Raw genomic sequence first — 15,854 nt, 5'->3', positions numbered from 1 at the left:
GAGATATATTTTGTATAGTAGAATATTCAAATGTCAGAATTTAGTGTTTTACCCTTTGAACTTGTGCTAAGTTTCCCTCCACCTTATAGTTAACCACAACTATGAGATTTTTTTCTAAAAGGCAGTCATTCAAAATGCATCTGAACTCACCTTGGACTTAGTGATCTCCTTGAATGGCTATGTTAGCCTCAAAGACAATCAAGTGATCCTCTGAATTTAGTCAAGAGACACGAGTAGTTATATATATTAATTTTAGTATAAAAGAGCATTTTCAAACACCATAGAAATGTTCAATCACATAGGTGTAAATTTTTTACAAGAAATACAGAGAAAATTTTTTTAAATAATAAATATGAATTTTAATATCTTACTGATGTTCATCCATGTGTTCACTTTAGCTTCTTTTTTTCATACATCATACCTCTAATGTCTGTAAAAATTATTGTCTTGTAAAAAATACAGCTTTATTGATACACCAACCATAATAATGTTATGGATTATCAAATTCATCTATCCATATGTGCATATACTTATATATAAAAAAAGATTTACTGAGTTCATATTATATTGTAAATACTTGGGTACTAGAAATATGAAGATGAGTAGGATCTGTACCATGCTCTCAAGAAAATGACCCTTTTTGTGAGTGAATAATTAAACAATTGTAAAATACTATAACTAATATCATTGATTAATATAAAAAGTGTATGGAAACACTGTTAAAGAAGTAAATTAGTCTGCCCAGAAACCATCAAGGGCAATAAGAAACAGAGGTTACATTTGAATAAGAGTAGCTTAAGAAAGCATTTCCTGACTCCTTGAGACAGATTTAATCTTCTTTGATCTTTTCTCATTAGAATAATATATACTTTTCTCTGTTGTATATTATTATATTTCATTACAGTTAGTGCTTCCCATATCCTTCTATTCTGCTAGCTAGAGCTCCTTGAGGACAGAAAAAATGCTTTATTCAATTTTGTATCCTTAGTACCTAGTACATGATAGAAGCTCAATAAAATGTTGAATGAATAAACATGAGTCCAAGAAATTGCAAGAGAAATTATAACATACCTTTAACTAAATGGAAATGAAAACAACTTATCAAAATTTGTGTAATCTGGCAAAAGCAACGAGGAAAAGTTATAGCATTAAATGCACATATTAGGAAAGAAGATAGATCTAAAATTAATCATCTAAGATTTCACCTTAGGAAACTAGAAAAAGAACAAATTTTATCCAAACTTTTTCCTAAGGAACAAGAGATTTGAGCTCTACATCAAGCACTCCTATCCTGTACAGGAGAAATAACCCCCCTGGCATTGAAAATCCATGGGAAATACATCCAAGAAAACTGTAGAAATTCAGGAAAAGGAAAACCCACACTCAAGCACAGACTCATTCAACCCAGAAACCAGTGCAAAAACACCAGGGAGAAAAGTACATAGACATAGATAAGGTAAAGGAGACCCACTTATGAATTTTGGAATACCTGCTGGAGAGGCAGAAGCAGCTGGTGTCTCCCTGAGGACTAAAACATTGGCAGTGGCCATTTTTGTGATCTAGTTCTGCTACGCTGATTCCAGCTCTGGTGGATGCCATTTTGGAATTCTCTCTCTAGCCTGCTAACACCAATGGATGTGCCCTGCTGAAATTTCTGCCTACTCCTACATCTCAGGCCTCATAGCCAGCTACACTGTGGCCAGCCCCACCCACCCAGTGAACCCACAGCAGCTGAAGTTTGCCACAGTAGAACACACAGCCCACACAGGGGACACCTCTCAAGCACCCAGCTTTGGTGGCCAGAGGAGATTGTGCTGCTGGGCCCCACGGGATATCTCCTACATGAGGCCACTTCAAGACCAGGTGATTTAGTTTATCCCCCTAATACATGGACATTAACACAGAATTAAGTAAAAGGAGGAGACAAGAGTATATGTTTCAATCAAGAGAACGAGACAAAACCTCAGAAAAAGAACTAAATGAAACAGAGATAAGCAATCTGCTTGATAAAAAGTTCAAAGTAATGGTATAAAAATACTCACTGAACTCAGGAGAAGAGTGGATGAACACAACAAGAACTTCAAAAAAAAGATAGAAAAGATAAAGTACCAATCAAGCTGAAGAATATAATAACTGAAATGAAAAAAAAAAAAATAGGGGGAATCAACAACATATTAGATGATACAGAAGAATAGATCAGTGATCTAGAAGACAGGGTACTGGGAATCGCCCAAGCTGAACGACAAAGAGAAAAAAGAATTTTAAAAAGTGAGAATAGTTTAGGGACCTCGTTAGGGTGTCTAAATGATGTTATGAACAACATCAAGCATACTAACATTCACGTTATAAGGGATGCACAAGGAGGAGAGAGAAAAGAGGCAGAAAACTTATTTTAAGAAGTAATAGCTGAAAACTTTCCTAACCTGTGGAAGCAAACAGACATATATGTTCAGAAAGCATAGAGAGCCCCAAACAAGATGAACCCAAAGTAGTCCACACCACAATACATCATAATTAAAATGCCAAAAGTTAAAGAGAGAATCTTAAAAGCAGCAAGACAAAAGCAACCAGTTATAAGGAAACCCCAATCAGATTATCAGCTGACTTCATCAGAAACTTTGCAGTCCAGAAAAGTGCTGTCAGTAAAATCTACAACCAAAAATACTCTACCAGGCAAAGTTATCACTCAAAATTGAAAGAAAAAGTTTCCCAGACAGCATGAGTTAAAAGAGTTTGTCTCCACTAAACTGGCTGGCCTCAGAAGAAATGTTAAAGAGATTTTTTAAGTGGAAAAGGAAATGCCATAACAAGAAATAAGAAAATGTATGAAAATAAAAGTCACTGGTAAAAGCAAACATATAGTATAGGTGGTGTATCAACCACTTATAAAGCTAGTATGAAGATAAAAAAGACAAAAGTAGTAAAATCTTCTATATCTAAATAATTAGTAAAAGGATACAAAAAGGTGGTAAAATATGATGACAAAAACATAAAATGTGGTGAGTGGGGGTATGTGAAATGTAGCGCTTTAAGAATGTATTCAAGTCTATGGCCATGCCACCCTGAACAAGTCCCATCCTGTCTAATCTCAGAAGCTAAGCAGGGTCAGGCCTGGTTAGTACTTGGATGGGAGACCACCTAGGAAGACCAGGTGCTGTAGGCATAAAAATAAAAAATAAGGGGTTGTAAGCTGATAAGGTCCTTGCAATCTGTGAGGTCAACCAAGGGTTACCTCACCAGAGAGAGAGAAAGAAAGGAGAAAAGAAAGAGGAAGGAAGGAAGGGAGGGAGGGAGGGGAAAGGGAAAGGGAAAGGAAAGGGAAAGGAAAGGGAAAAAGAAGGAAAGCATTCAAACTTAAGTGATCATCAACCTAAGACATCGGGGGGCTGAATGATTGAATGCAGTCCCTATCGAAACACCAAATGGCATTCTTCACAGAACTAGAACCAATAATTCTAAAATTTGTGTGGAAGAACAAAAGACCCCAAATACCAAAGCAATCTTGAGAGAGGACAAAGTGGGAAGTATCATGCTCTCTGATCTCAAACTATACTATAAAGCTGTAGTAATCAAAACAGTATGGCACTGACACAAAAACAGACACATAAATCAGTGGAACAGAATAGAGAGCCCAGAAATAAACCCACACTTATATGGTCAATTAATATATGACAAAGGAGTCAAAAATATACAATGGGAAAAAGACAGGCTTCTCCCTAAATGGTGTTGGGAAAACTGGACAGCAACATGCAAAAGAATAAGACTGGAACACTTTTTTATACCATATACAAAAATAAACTCAAAATGGATTAAAGATTTAAATGTAACACCTAAAACCATAAAAATCCTAGAAGGAAACATAGGCAGTAAACTCTTTAACCTCAGTCTTAGCAATATTTTTTGGATCTGTCTCTTCAGGGAAGGGCAAAAATAGCAAAAGTAACCAAGTGGGACTACATCAAATTAAAAAGTTTTGGCAAAGGGAACCATCAACAAAATGAAAAGACGACCTACAGAACAGGAGAAGGTATTTGTAAATGATATAAACAATAAGGAATTAATATCCAAAATATATAAAGAACTCATACAATTCAGTAGCAAAATAAAAACAAAAACAATGTTTGAAAAATGGTCAGGGGACTTGAGTAGACATTTTTCCGAAGAAGACATACAGATGGGCCAACAGATACATGAAAAGATGCTCAACATCGTCAGTCATCAGAGAAACACAAATCACAAGCAAAATGGGATATCACCTGTTATCAAAGACAACAAATAGCAAATGTTGGCAAGAATGTGGAAAAAAGGGAACCCTTGTTCACTATTGACAGGAATATAAATTGGTACAGTTACCCTGGAAAATGGTATGGAAGTTTCTTAAAAAATTAAAAATAGAACTACTGCATGACCCAGCAATTCCACTCCTGGTATTTACATGAAAATGAAAACACTAATTTGAAAAGATGCATGCACCTCTATATTCATTGCAGCATTACTTATAATAGCCAAGATATGGAAGCATCAATAGATGTCCTTCAGGGATCAACAGTTCATATAGACCCAAAAAATGTGTACTCTTCTGGGTGAAATAACAAACTTAAATATGAATATTGTCATTTTTTAGCCAACAAATAAAGACCTATATTCCTTTCAAATAATTTTTAAACTTTTACTATAATTGACAGATGGTCACAAAGATTATGTTGATTTTTTTTTTGACTATGTTGATTTTATTGGTTGATTTTTTTAGTGGTACTGTTCTGAATTTTGATTTGCAAATTTATCTTAAATTGGATTTTGATTGTGTTCTCTCCCCCGCCCCCAATGTCCTTCCCCTCCCTGCCCCAGCCTCTAGTTCAGAAATTTGCTAATTCTGCTGGCTCTGGGCTCCTATGCTGTCATATTAAAGATAAAACAAATCTACTCACCAACATTGATGGTATCTTAGCTGTGTCTTCTTTGTCCTCCCCAAATTTATTTGGCTATTCCTTACATTTACTCTTCTAGAATAACTTTATACCCAGTTTGTCAAATTTTACAAACTATCCCATTGCCATTTGTTTGTGATTGCATTGATTTTTGTAAAAATAACAGATAATTGATATGCATACAATATTGTATCTTCTCACCTAGGAACAAGGTATATATCTCTATTAGTCTGGTCTTCTTTTATATCTGTCAATACATTTTATAGATTTTTTTTCACATTCTTGCACATTTCTTTTTTGCTATTACTGTGAATGGGCTTTTTTTTAAAAAATTGTATTTCTAATTAGTTATTAGTGGTGGACGGAAAGCTCTTGATTTTCATGTGTTGCTCTTATATCCAGCCATCTGGAAACAATGTCATAATTGTTTAAAAATTGATTGGAAATAATCTAAATCTTTATTGATAGAGGAATGATTAAATTAGGAGAAATCTAGTTAATGGAACATTATGCAGCTCTTTAGAAAAAAAATATATATGTGTATATGGTGAAGGAGAGGACTATCTCCAAGGTAAAGTGCAAAAAAAAAAAAACAAATAAGCAAAAACTTTGAGGGAGAAAAATAGTATAGTATTGTCTAAGTATATAAAACTATTGCATGTGAATATATGCTTATACAATATAAATGCATAGAATAAGGCCTGGAAAAAGGCATCTTGATGTTAACACTGATTACCCTTGGGTAGGGGAGTAAAGGGGGCTTACCACTTTTTTTCTATAAATGTTTTTGTATTATTTGAATTTTTTTGTATTATTTGATTTTTTTTCTAAAATGTGAATTTAATAATGTTTTTGTAATTAAAAATTAAAAGAAAATGTAATAAATAAGATGCTGGGAAATAAACATGTTGATAAAGATTGACATGCAGGAAGCTCCAAGGAGAGTGAGTATAAGTTCATAGAAAACTCTCATGGGTCATTAATTTCTACAGTATCTTTAAAGTCATTTCCATTTGGCTTTGGAAGTCTGTGGCTCTACACATTCTGTCAAGAAGTATTACTAGCATCTATTAGAGCAGAAAATGAAGATAAATTGTAACACAACTGTCCAATGAAATCAATGGAGACGACCCCTCCCTGATGTTTATCTACCTTATGTGATGTCTTCTTTGCAAGGGCTGTGGACGAGTAAAAGACCTAAAGAAATTAGCTGGCTAAGGAATTGGATAGTTTTCCTTCAAGCCTGCTCTCGTTGCCAGCTGGAAACTAGATGAGACCTGCCCTTATTTTTTAGGTCTTTCTAGTATCTAGAGTTTCTGCATGGAAAACGCTTCCAACCTGAATTTAGGAAGGGGAACCCTGTTGGTGATTTACCTGCATCATGTGGGTCAAGGAGCCCTTATTGACCTTGAAGTGAAGCTCTTCTTTGGCTTGGTACGTGAAGTCTTTCTGAAAGGCCCCTAATATCACTGTTGATATTTGTGCCATGTCACTTTCAGCAAATTAGAGTTAAGTTGTACCATGAGCACATTTTGGCAGACGTATGACCTGGACTTTTATTTTTACACTTTCAATGGAGATAAATAGTGACCACATAATACAGTGTCTAACAGTGCTTCTCAAAGTTTAATGTAGGAATCATGAGAGGATGCTGATTCAGGTCTGGAGCAGACCTTTAAACTTGCATTTCTTAGAAGCTTCCAGGTTTTATGAATGTGGCTGGTTGGGGAACCATACTTAAAGTATCAAGAGTATATATAGCACATGCTTGATATTCAATAAATACTTCTTCAATGAGTCTTCTTCTGTCCTAACCCCCAGAGATGAGAAACCTTCTGTAGAGGCACACTCTTCCTCTTTGGGGTCTGTGATGGAGGTTGAGGAATCTTTCTTTCTGGAAAGCTAAGTCTATCAAGCTATTGTGTTTTACATACTTGCACCCCCATTCCAATGTTCAGCTCATGTGGAGGCAGGATCCAGGGCTGTTTTTCCATATAGCCTACATCACTGTGTGCAATCTGATCTGGTCACTGTTTCCCAGCCCAGTCTCGCATAATTAGCAGTGTCAGCCCTGCAGAGATGCCCCACTGGGGCTGCTGGTCAGCATCACAGGCAAAGCCAAGAGGAAAACGAGTTTTCTTCTGCGAGACTAGGTTTCTCCCAGAGCCACAGCCCCTTTATTCCCCTGGCTTAGTGATCTGCTCAAGCACTAAATTGGTTCATGAAACTTAAACCAAAAAATAAAAATCAAGCAGCTCACGCACTCCAACATAGATACCCTAAACAAAGCAAAGATTAAAAGTTAACCATCCTGGTGACTTGAGAAATGTATTGCCTACTTGGTTTTGCCTTTCACTGGAGAATAAACAATGTTTGCCTGTTGAGTTATGGTGTAAATGCCTCACAAATTAAAATCTCAAGCCAGGTCCTTTTGGATTTATTTTCCTTAGAGTAGGTCAAAAGCCCAGTTGGAAAATGATTAAAACATGTGTGTTGAAATATTCTTTTGGAGTAGCTAGTTTTATTATATGAAACCATGTTTAATATTTTAAGAATCATCTTGTTTAAGATTCCTGAATTGTATAGACAGAAAAATTCTGTTGTCTTATGATCAATTTAACAGTCATTCTTGCTTATTGGCTACTCAGCTGGGTACAGTGTTAGCCAAATTCACTCGGGAATTTTAGCATGTGCACATTAGCAGAATAGATTGGGCTGTGATGTGTAGCACGAGCTTGATTTTACAGAGCGCATTTTCCACCCACCCACAGCTTCATGGTAATGTTGGAATCTGTCTAGTCGGCAGAGGATCAGTAGCTTAAGGAGCTAATGAATATTCATTTCTTTTCCCTGGGTACAAAGTAAAATAACCAGTAATTAGTATAATATTTAATACTTCTATTCAAAATAAATAAATCTTTTGTAAAAAAAAAAAAACCTAATTATTATAATGTAGCAAATTCCACATATGTAACTGGAATTAGATGTGGTGTTTTGAAATGCTGCTAAGCCCTCATTTACATGTTTGAAATTAGTTAATTATTCCCCTTGTATGCATAAAACAGAACTCTAAATTTTTACCTGCATTTATTATTCATTTTCCTATCTCCCAAGTTTAGCTGATTCCAATATTTAAATTTTACATTTTTGGATACTGAAGATATTTGTATTTTGAAGTATTGTTTTGAATTTGGATTTACTCTTGTCCTCCCCTTCTCTTGTTCCACAGATATAGGATGCAAATTGTTTATGGAAAGTCCCAGGTGGTCTTTGTTATCTGATCCTAGGTTCATGTGGCAAAGTTTAGCTGTTCCAATTTTTCAAATATACATTTTCGAGCACATAATATGCGGTAGGAACTGTGCTGGGTGCTCTCACGTATGTCATCATGTTTTTATTCTACAACAGTCCTGTAGGATTTATTTTTCTATCACCAACTGTAGATAAGGAAACTGAGCTCAAAGTGGTTAACTCCCTTGATCCAAGTATAAAATTCTAAATTATACGTGTATCTGAAGTCCAAATCTAGTTTATACCACAACTGCAAGATTCTGAAACTAATTGCTGAGGAGAGAAAGGTTTGGAGGAGGCGATGATATGTTTGTGTGCAAATAAAAATTCTCCAAGATGTTATCACGGGCTTGGGTGCTTGTGAGTACCAACCTCTTGCTGGGGGTGAGGGACAACCCAGGATGCATAGCCTTGTAGGCAAATATTTCCTGGCCTGTAATAAACATGGGGACTTCCAATCTACAGCCTGGAGTTTTCTCAGTGATGCTGGCTGGTGCCTGCCAGAGAGAATTCACATTCTTGCCTAAACGCAAATGTATATATAGATCAGTGTAGGATACGGTCACAATCCATGAAGACCTAGGTAATTCATAGTGTTGCAATTCCTCAATTCTATGAAAAAATGCAAATGCCGACACGCAGAAAGTTTGTGTGACTCATCAAGGTGGGGAGCAAAGTCAAGAGTCCCATATTCAGATTCTTTTGAAAGAGTCTGAGGACCATCAGAATAAAATTCAGATTTCTGATCATGGCCTACAGGCCCCGTGTAGCCCAACTTTTGCCTGCTCCCCCAGCTCTTTGTGTATTCCGCTTCCGTGCTTGGCACCCTCCAGCCTTACCAGTCACCTTCTTTCTGTTCCTCTAAGTTGCAAATTTGTTCTCGCCTCAAAACCTTTATGTTTATTGTTCCTTCTGCTTAGGGTGCTCTTCCCTGCTGTCTCCACATGGCTGATGTTTTTCTCATCTTCAGGCCTTAGCTTAGATACCCACTCCACACACAGCCTTCTCTGCCCCACCCCCAACCCATCTAAAGGAGTCTCTCTTCTCTCTCCCCACAAGCACCCACAGCCCCCCACCCCGGAACTCATTATTATATGACCCTGTTCACTCAACTTCAGAGAATATTTGCTTTCTGAAATGATCATTTTTTTTTAATTGACTGTTTTGTTTATCACTTTGGCATCTAGAGCACCCTGGTACATGATAAATGTATGTCGAATAGATGAATGAATGAATGCATGAATGAATGCACGTTAGACTTAAAGAATTCCAAACTGTAGCATTTGAGGGCACCTGCTCACTAATCTGTCCCAGCTTTATACCCAGTATTTCCATTTGATTATTTCCAGTAAGAGAGAGCTCATTACTTTATGAAACAGAGTCTCTAGATTTTATACTCAGAGGCAATGTAGACTGTGGAAAATAAGTCAAACTCACCTTTATTCAAATCCAAATCTATTACAAAGTATCTGTGGACCTTGGTTAGGTCAGTTAACTTCCCTGTGTCCAGTTTCCTCATTTGAAAAGGGGGAGACAGTACCTACCTGGACAAACTATTGCAAGCAATAAATGAAGCCATATAGACAAAGTGTCACGCATATTTATATAAACGTGGTATAGAAAGGTTAGCCTGTTAAGGAGGTCAAAAATGTTATTTTTCTTTTTTTTCTGTTCCCTATGCCAATTTGTCCTGTATCGTGCACTTCACAGTATTCACATTTATTCCTATCCATGAGGTAGGAATTATGCATCCATCCTGTTTTACAGATGAGGAAACTGAAGGTAGAGCTGTTAAGTGATTTGTCCAAAGTGCCCCCTCTAAGAAATTGTCCCGTCACTGTGGTCAGGTTCTCTTCCCATCCCACCAAAGCTACCTCTTCCCTCTGCCCCCAACACCAAATGGTGGACAGGTTGATGGAATGGAAGGATATTTGTTGGTCAATGTAACTCTCAGAATTATAGAGGGCATCTGCTTCACCCCCAGGACAGCACAGGTGGCTAGAGCTAGAAGTCCTCTGCAAAGGAGATGAGCAGTGTGTGCAAAGGAAGATACACCAACCCCTCAGGCTAGGGCTCCAGCCCCTCTGCCTTTAGAGCACCACACCCCATCTATGAGTTAATTTGGGTTTTGGCTCTGAAATAAATAAAGTGATGGGAACATTGTTAACATTACTTGTTATTATTATTGCATGCCAAGGAACTCTAGCAAGCTGCTACTGGGCACTGCGATGCCCCGGCCATGGTTGCTGGGCATCATGTAAGTGGTTATTTAGGAGGCAGCAGAGCAATGAAGGGCATGGATTTAGAATCAGATTTGAGTTTAAACTCTTATCCCATCATGTATCAACTGTGTGACTTTGGGCAAGTTCTTTTCTAGATTTTCTGTTTGTTCCTTCTGTATAATAGAATAATTCCATCTACCTCACAGGGCTTAGTTGGAGAATTTAATATACTCAGCATATGTCAACTTGTAATATACGATGCTACTAAAATCATCCCTTTTTCCTGCAGATAGCAGAAAGTTGGCAGAAATGGTTGGAAATATCTAAGGGCTCCTGCCATGACCCTGTTGTAACAGGGCCAAAGTAGGAAGGCTCTTCTTGTTTCCCATTTGTGTTTTGTATTCTGAGTGATAAGTGAATTCTAGGGGATATTAGACAGTTTACTTCTGAACACATCTTAGATAGGGTGGAAGTAATGTGAGTAATAAATTATGCTCTTTTCCCCAAGATCTTCCTGGTCATTATTCTCTAATATAATTAAAATGCCAGATGTGGATCCATCCATCTTCATCAAGAAGCAATGGTAAATTGGGGAAAATGCTTACTGCAAAGGAAGGATAGATTTTTCAATAGAGCGGGATTCAAACTTAGAAATGAGCTGACATCCAAAAGCAGATGTGAGGGCTTGCGTATGCTTTCTTCTCAAATATGCATGTGTAGGTACTCACTTTCCTTTTAATAGTCAATCAAATATCTTTATTAGAAATCTCTCTGAGGTGTCTAGAGTGTATTCTTGCTTATATACCTTCATTGTGAAAGAAAAACATCTGAACTTCCTTGAATTCCTTCTCACCACATCCCTCAAAGTTTCTAGGGCCTAGAATAGGTTATAAGCATCATTTGTGGTCATTCATGGCATCTTTGGCTTTCTGGGCCATTTGTTTAGCTAATACATCTAAATGATATGGCAGCCAAAATATTTACCAAATGAAGCCACATACTGCTAGAAAAAAAATACATACTGATATATTTCTGTTTCTGTTAAATCTCCAAAGGAAAATAAGTAAATTCTTATGATCTCTTTGCTTCTTTCCATGAGAAATATAATCAGGTGGTGTGATTTGAGAACCATCCAGCTCAAAATCTTTCTCCCCTAGTCCTAATATATTTATTAAATTTCCTGTATTTGAATATACCTTCCTTTTTTTCCTCCTTCCTTTCCTCCCCTCATCCCCTTCCTCCCTCCTTCTGTTCCTTCATGTGAATGATTATAGCTTGGTGTGGATAGAGGTCCTAGCTGTCTTACTCACCATTGTTTCTTTAGTACTTAGGACATATAATAGGAGCACAACAAGTTTTTGCTAAATAAATGGATGAATGGACATTTACTGAGTACCTATTATGATCCTAGTTCTTCAGTTCTTAGAGTTAAAATTGTGTTTTCCAAACTCAGCTATTTACATTACATACTTCCTTCCTAGTATTTGCCAGATCTACTTTTTCTTCATAAATTGAATTTTCTTTATACTTAGCATCACCCAAATCAATAATATCTATGAAATTATAGAGTTGGTGTCTATTTATAATTTTTTAATTCCCATTAACATAAACGTGTAACTCTTAAAAGACTCTTTTATCATGTAAAATTATCTCAAGGGATGCTATTGAAATACTAATCTTATCTAGAATGAGTTTGAAACATTATTGATCACATCCACTAGCTATGAACCTCTAAAGTAAAGGGAGCCCAGGAAGAGAAGTTCTGCAAAGGAAGGACTTCATAGTCGGGGCTGGTGCTCTAGGGAGCAAATGACCCACACGTCTCAGAGGAGCAGTGGGTACTGTGGCAGCATCTGCCATTGTGGTTCTAACTCTTGACTTCAGTTGGGTAAATCATTTGCTGAGCCCCTTGTTCCTCAAATCTAGTATGAAAGCAACTACCACAACCATACCTCTTCAGGGTTTGAAAAACAGTGAAAAAGTGTGAAGAACCATTTATATCCAATAATAACTATGTAACAGGTTAACAATAAATATTTTAAAATGTATGTTATCGTGAGCTCAGTAAGCAATTAATACATAGTTGAATGCCAAAAAGCAGAAAGAGTCTACAGAAGAGGGCTGAAAAATATTTCATTCATTCACTCCTTCATTTATTCAGTTGTTCAGTATTCTAGGCTTGGAACTAGGTGCTGGGAATATAGCAGCAAAAAGACAGACATAGTTCTTCCCTTGTAGTCTGGCCAAAACATCACTTTCCAGATTCTTATGAGACTAAGTGCTGCCTTTTCCTTATTTCTTACTATTTCTCACCAACCAATTTGAGCTCGACATTCTGGTGGGTTTATCTTTTTGCTCCCTCACTAGTTGGTAGAGCACACTGGTGGCCACTGCCTTAAAAAAGAATCTGGAAGTATGGCTTGAGAAAAGATCACAGAACTGAGAGAATTTCACTTAGCAAAGCACTCATGAGAATCTGTCTTCATTCCTAATTATAAAGAATTAACTGTTAAACATTTAGAGTTTCCACTTCTTGTGGGAATTCCCTTTGCCAAAGAAAAGAACAAACGCGGTAGGCGCAGATTCAGAGTTTGTAAATGTTGGAAGGTTAGAGCATGAAAACTATAAAATGGCAGACATGCTTAGTGTAACACACCAATATCACTGCTGAGCACATTAGGTTCCTGAGTGCTAACCTGGTTTTCCTTGACAGGGCAGCTAAGAGAAGAAGCCATTAGGCATCAATGAAAACAAGAATTATTCCACTTATAATAGCCCAGGCTGTACCCTGCTTATGATCCCCACAATCCTTCAATTTATTTTTTTAGTTGATTTTATTTCTAAAAAACAAGGAATACATATTTACTGTACATAAAATAACAAATATAGATTGGTAAAATTAGCCCTTATCTCACTACCCGGGAAATATTAACAGCTATAGCATTTGTGGTATGTCCATGTGTATCATTAATTTGAGATTGCTTTGATATCACACTGCTAGTTATCTCTCCTTTACAGTTGTTTCTTTAAAAAAGAAAAAAGAATTCAATAATGAGTGATTTTTGGCTTTTATGAAGCCAAGTCTCCTTCAAAAAATCATTTGAGAAGATCACTCATCCTAATAATCCACAATTCACAATCCCCCTCAGGAGGGTTTGTTAACCTTAGGGATTAACAATAGGCTGAATGCAATGCCATGCAAGTAGCTACTTATGTGGAGGCTCGGGCACTGCTAGGGTTGGGAAGCATTTTTGCAGATTTGCACAGGAATGTCACTTAGGCTTTTCTCCTTTTCTCTTCAGTTTTCAAAAGCAGAGAAATAGCAATATCCTCAAGCAGAAAAGTGATTTCAACGCAGTTGATAGGACCTCAGTATTTTAGGAGATTGCAAGAAAAAAATTATTCTATAAGAATTTGTAGATTAATAAAGGTGATTTCGAACCCTTAGTGACATGGTAACTACATGCCAGAGTTAAAGCATGGGGCTAAACTCCGTGAGTTGCTGTTGGGTTGTTTCTCCTATTTTATGTTCCTAAGATTCTGCCACACTGTAAATGTGCTCAAATTAGATTCCTGTGCTTTCCCCTTCCACCACCAAATTCTTCCAGACTCCTGAACATTCCCCGCTAGTTTGTACGCTGCTCTCCAGTGTTCTGAGACTGTTACACTTTACACATCCAGACACGGACCTCTCAGAGGGAAGAGCTGACCATAGAAAGGGCTACTGGCAAATCCAAAGGATTCATGCTGGTAAAGGATGAATTTGTTATGAAAATGATGCAATTAGTTTACCTGCTGGGGAAGGAGGTGATTGCTACATTGTTCTCCCAGTGCCCATGTAGGCTGATTAAAGCAGAAAAGGAACGGAGCATTACTAAGCACATCCAGTATGGCATACCTGGGGGAGAACAGAGTAACAGCTCTGCCGCCGAAGTATCTCTCTAGGGTTTTAACTTGACTTGAGGTCCCATTAAGATTAAAAAAAAAAAAAATCCAGCCTTCTTTGTATGGGCTAAACTTAGTGACTCGCTTCCAAATAACAGAGTATGACAAAGAGTATGACACAGAGTATGACAACAGTAATATCAGGATGCGATATTGTAAGAAGGGTACTTCAGGTCTTCTCTCCAAAAACCCATAACCTTATTCTAATCATGCGAAAAACATCAGGTGATCATAAATTGAAGGACATTTTACAAAATTCTTAATCAGTCTTCCTCAAAATAGTCGAGGTCATGAAAAACAATTAAAAAATCAAAGAAACAGTCCGATTCTAGGAGGAATAAAGAAATACGATGACTAAATGTTCTGTGTTATCCTAGAATGGTTCTAGTTCAGAAGAAGGACATTGACAGAAAAACTGGTCAAATTCAAATAAAGTTTGGAGTTTAGTTTGTAATGATGTACTGATGTTGGTTTCTTAGTCGCAACATATATAATATATGTACTGCAAGGTGTTAATAACAGGAAGAACTGAAACTAGGTGAGGGCTGTTTGTAAACTGTACTATCTTTGCAACGTTTCTATAAACCATTAATGGCTACCATAAAACTCATACATATAAAAAGATTTCATTAATTTCAAGAAAGATTTTGGATATAGGTTAATAGTATCTTTTAAGTCAAGAAGCCTTGAATTCCTGTTGCCTAATTATATCACATTACATATGTACTAACTAGGGTCTCAATAAATCTGTTTCAACACCAAAAAAAAAAAAATGTTTTTTAAAGGATATGATGGCTTTATAATGGGTCAACTTGTCTAGGTTGAATCTTATTTCTCTTTCATGTGTGCTTCTGGTAATAGTGGGCCACTGGAGAACTGTATGAGAGATTTCAATGGCACATTTTGGAGCTCATAAACATTGTTGCTTATCTATGATTCACATTATTGGCACAAGGCAATGGCCAGCCTATAATTGACTTAAAGCTTCAGCATCAGGCACAAGAAAAAAATCATACAGAGACTGCTTAAGCAGTCCCTACAATTATGTAAGGTCAAATCCCTATAATAAATGATATGTATGATATACATGTAGACATATATATATACATATACATACATACACACACACATACATACACACACATATATATGTATATTCCACAAAAAATCGCATTTGCATGCAATTATATACAATTTTAATTATATATATATGTGTGTGTGTGTATATGTATGTATATATTCTATATCTATGATAGAATCCTGACTAAAAAGAATATTTTTTTAAAGTTTATGTTGGGAAATTTTCCACTTTCATTATAATCTTTGTCCAAAAGTTCTTTTGGAACTTCAATTTCTAAATGACTCTTGAAAGGAAATTATGATTATCTGGTCTCTCCAAAACTAAAACAATTAAAAGCAGTCCAAGCACAGAATACACTCATTTGCCTAGCAATAGTGATGGTAACTA

At 36.6% G+C, this 15,854-nt stretch overlaps 1 pseudogene; it reads left to right on the top strand.

Annotated features, from left to right (window-relative positions):
• The first annotated feature begins 3,044 nt into the window (after window positions 1-3,044).
• LOC118600722 lies at window positions 3,045-3,163 on the top strand (annotated as a pseudogene).
• The last annotated feature ends 12,691 nt before the right edge of the window (window positions 3,164-15,854 follow it).

This window comes from Rousettus aegyptiacus, unplaced genomic scaffold (assembly GCF_014176215.1).
Source record: "Rousettus aegyptiacus isolate mRouAeg1 unplaced genomic scaffold, mRouAeg1.p scaffold_m13_p_3, whole genome shotgun sequence".
NCBI lineage: Eukaryota > Metazoa > Chordata > Mammalia > Chiroptera > Pteropodidae > Rousettus > Rousettus aegyptiacus.
The sequence above is the reverse complement of the archived record's forward strand: the minus strand, read 5'-3'. Positions and strand labels throughout refer to the sequence as shown.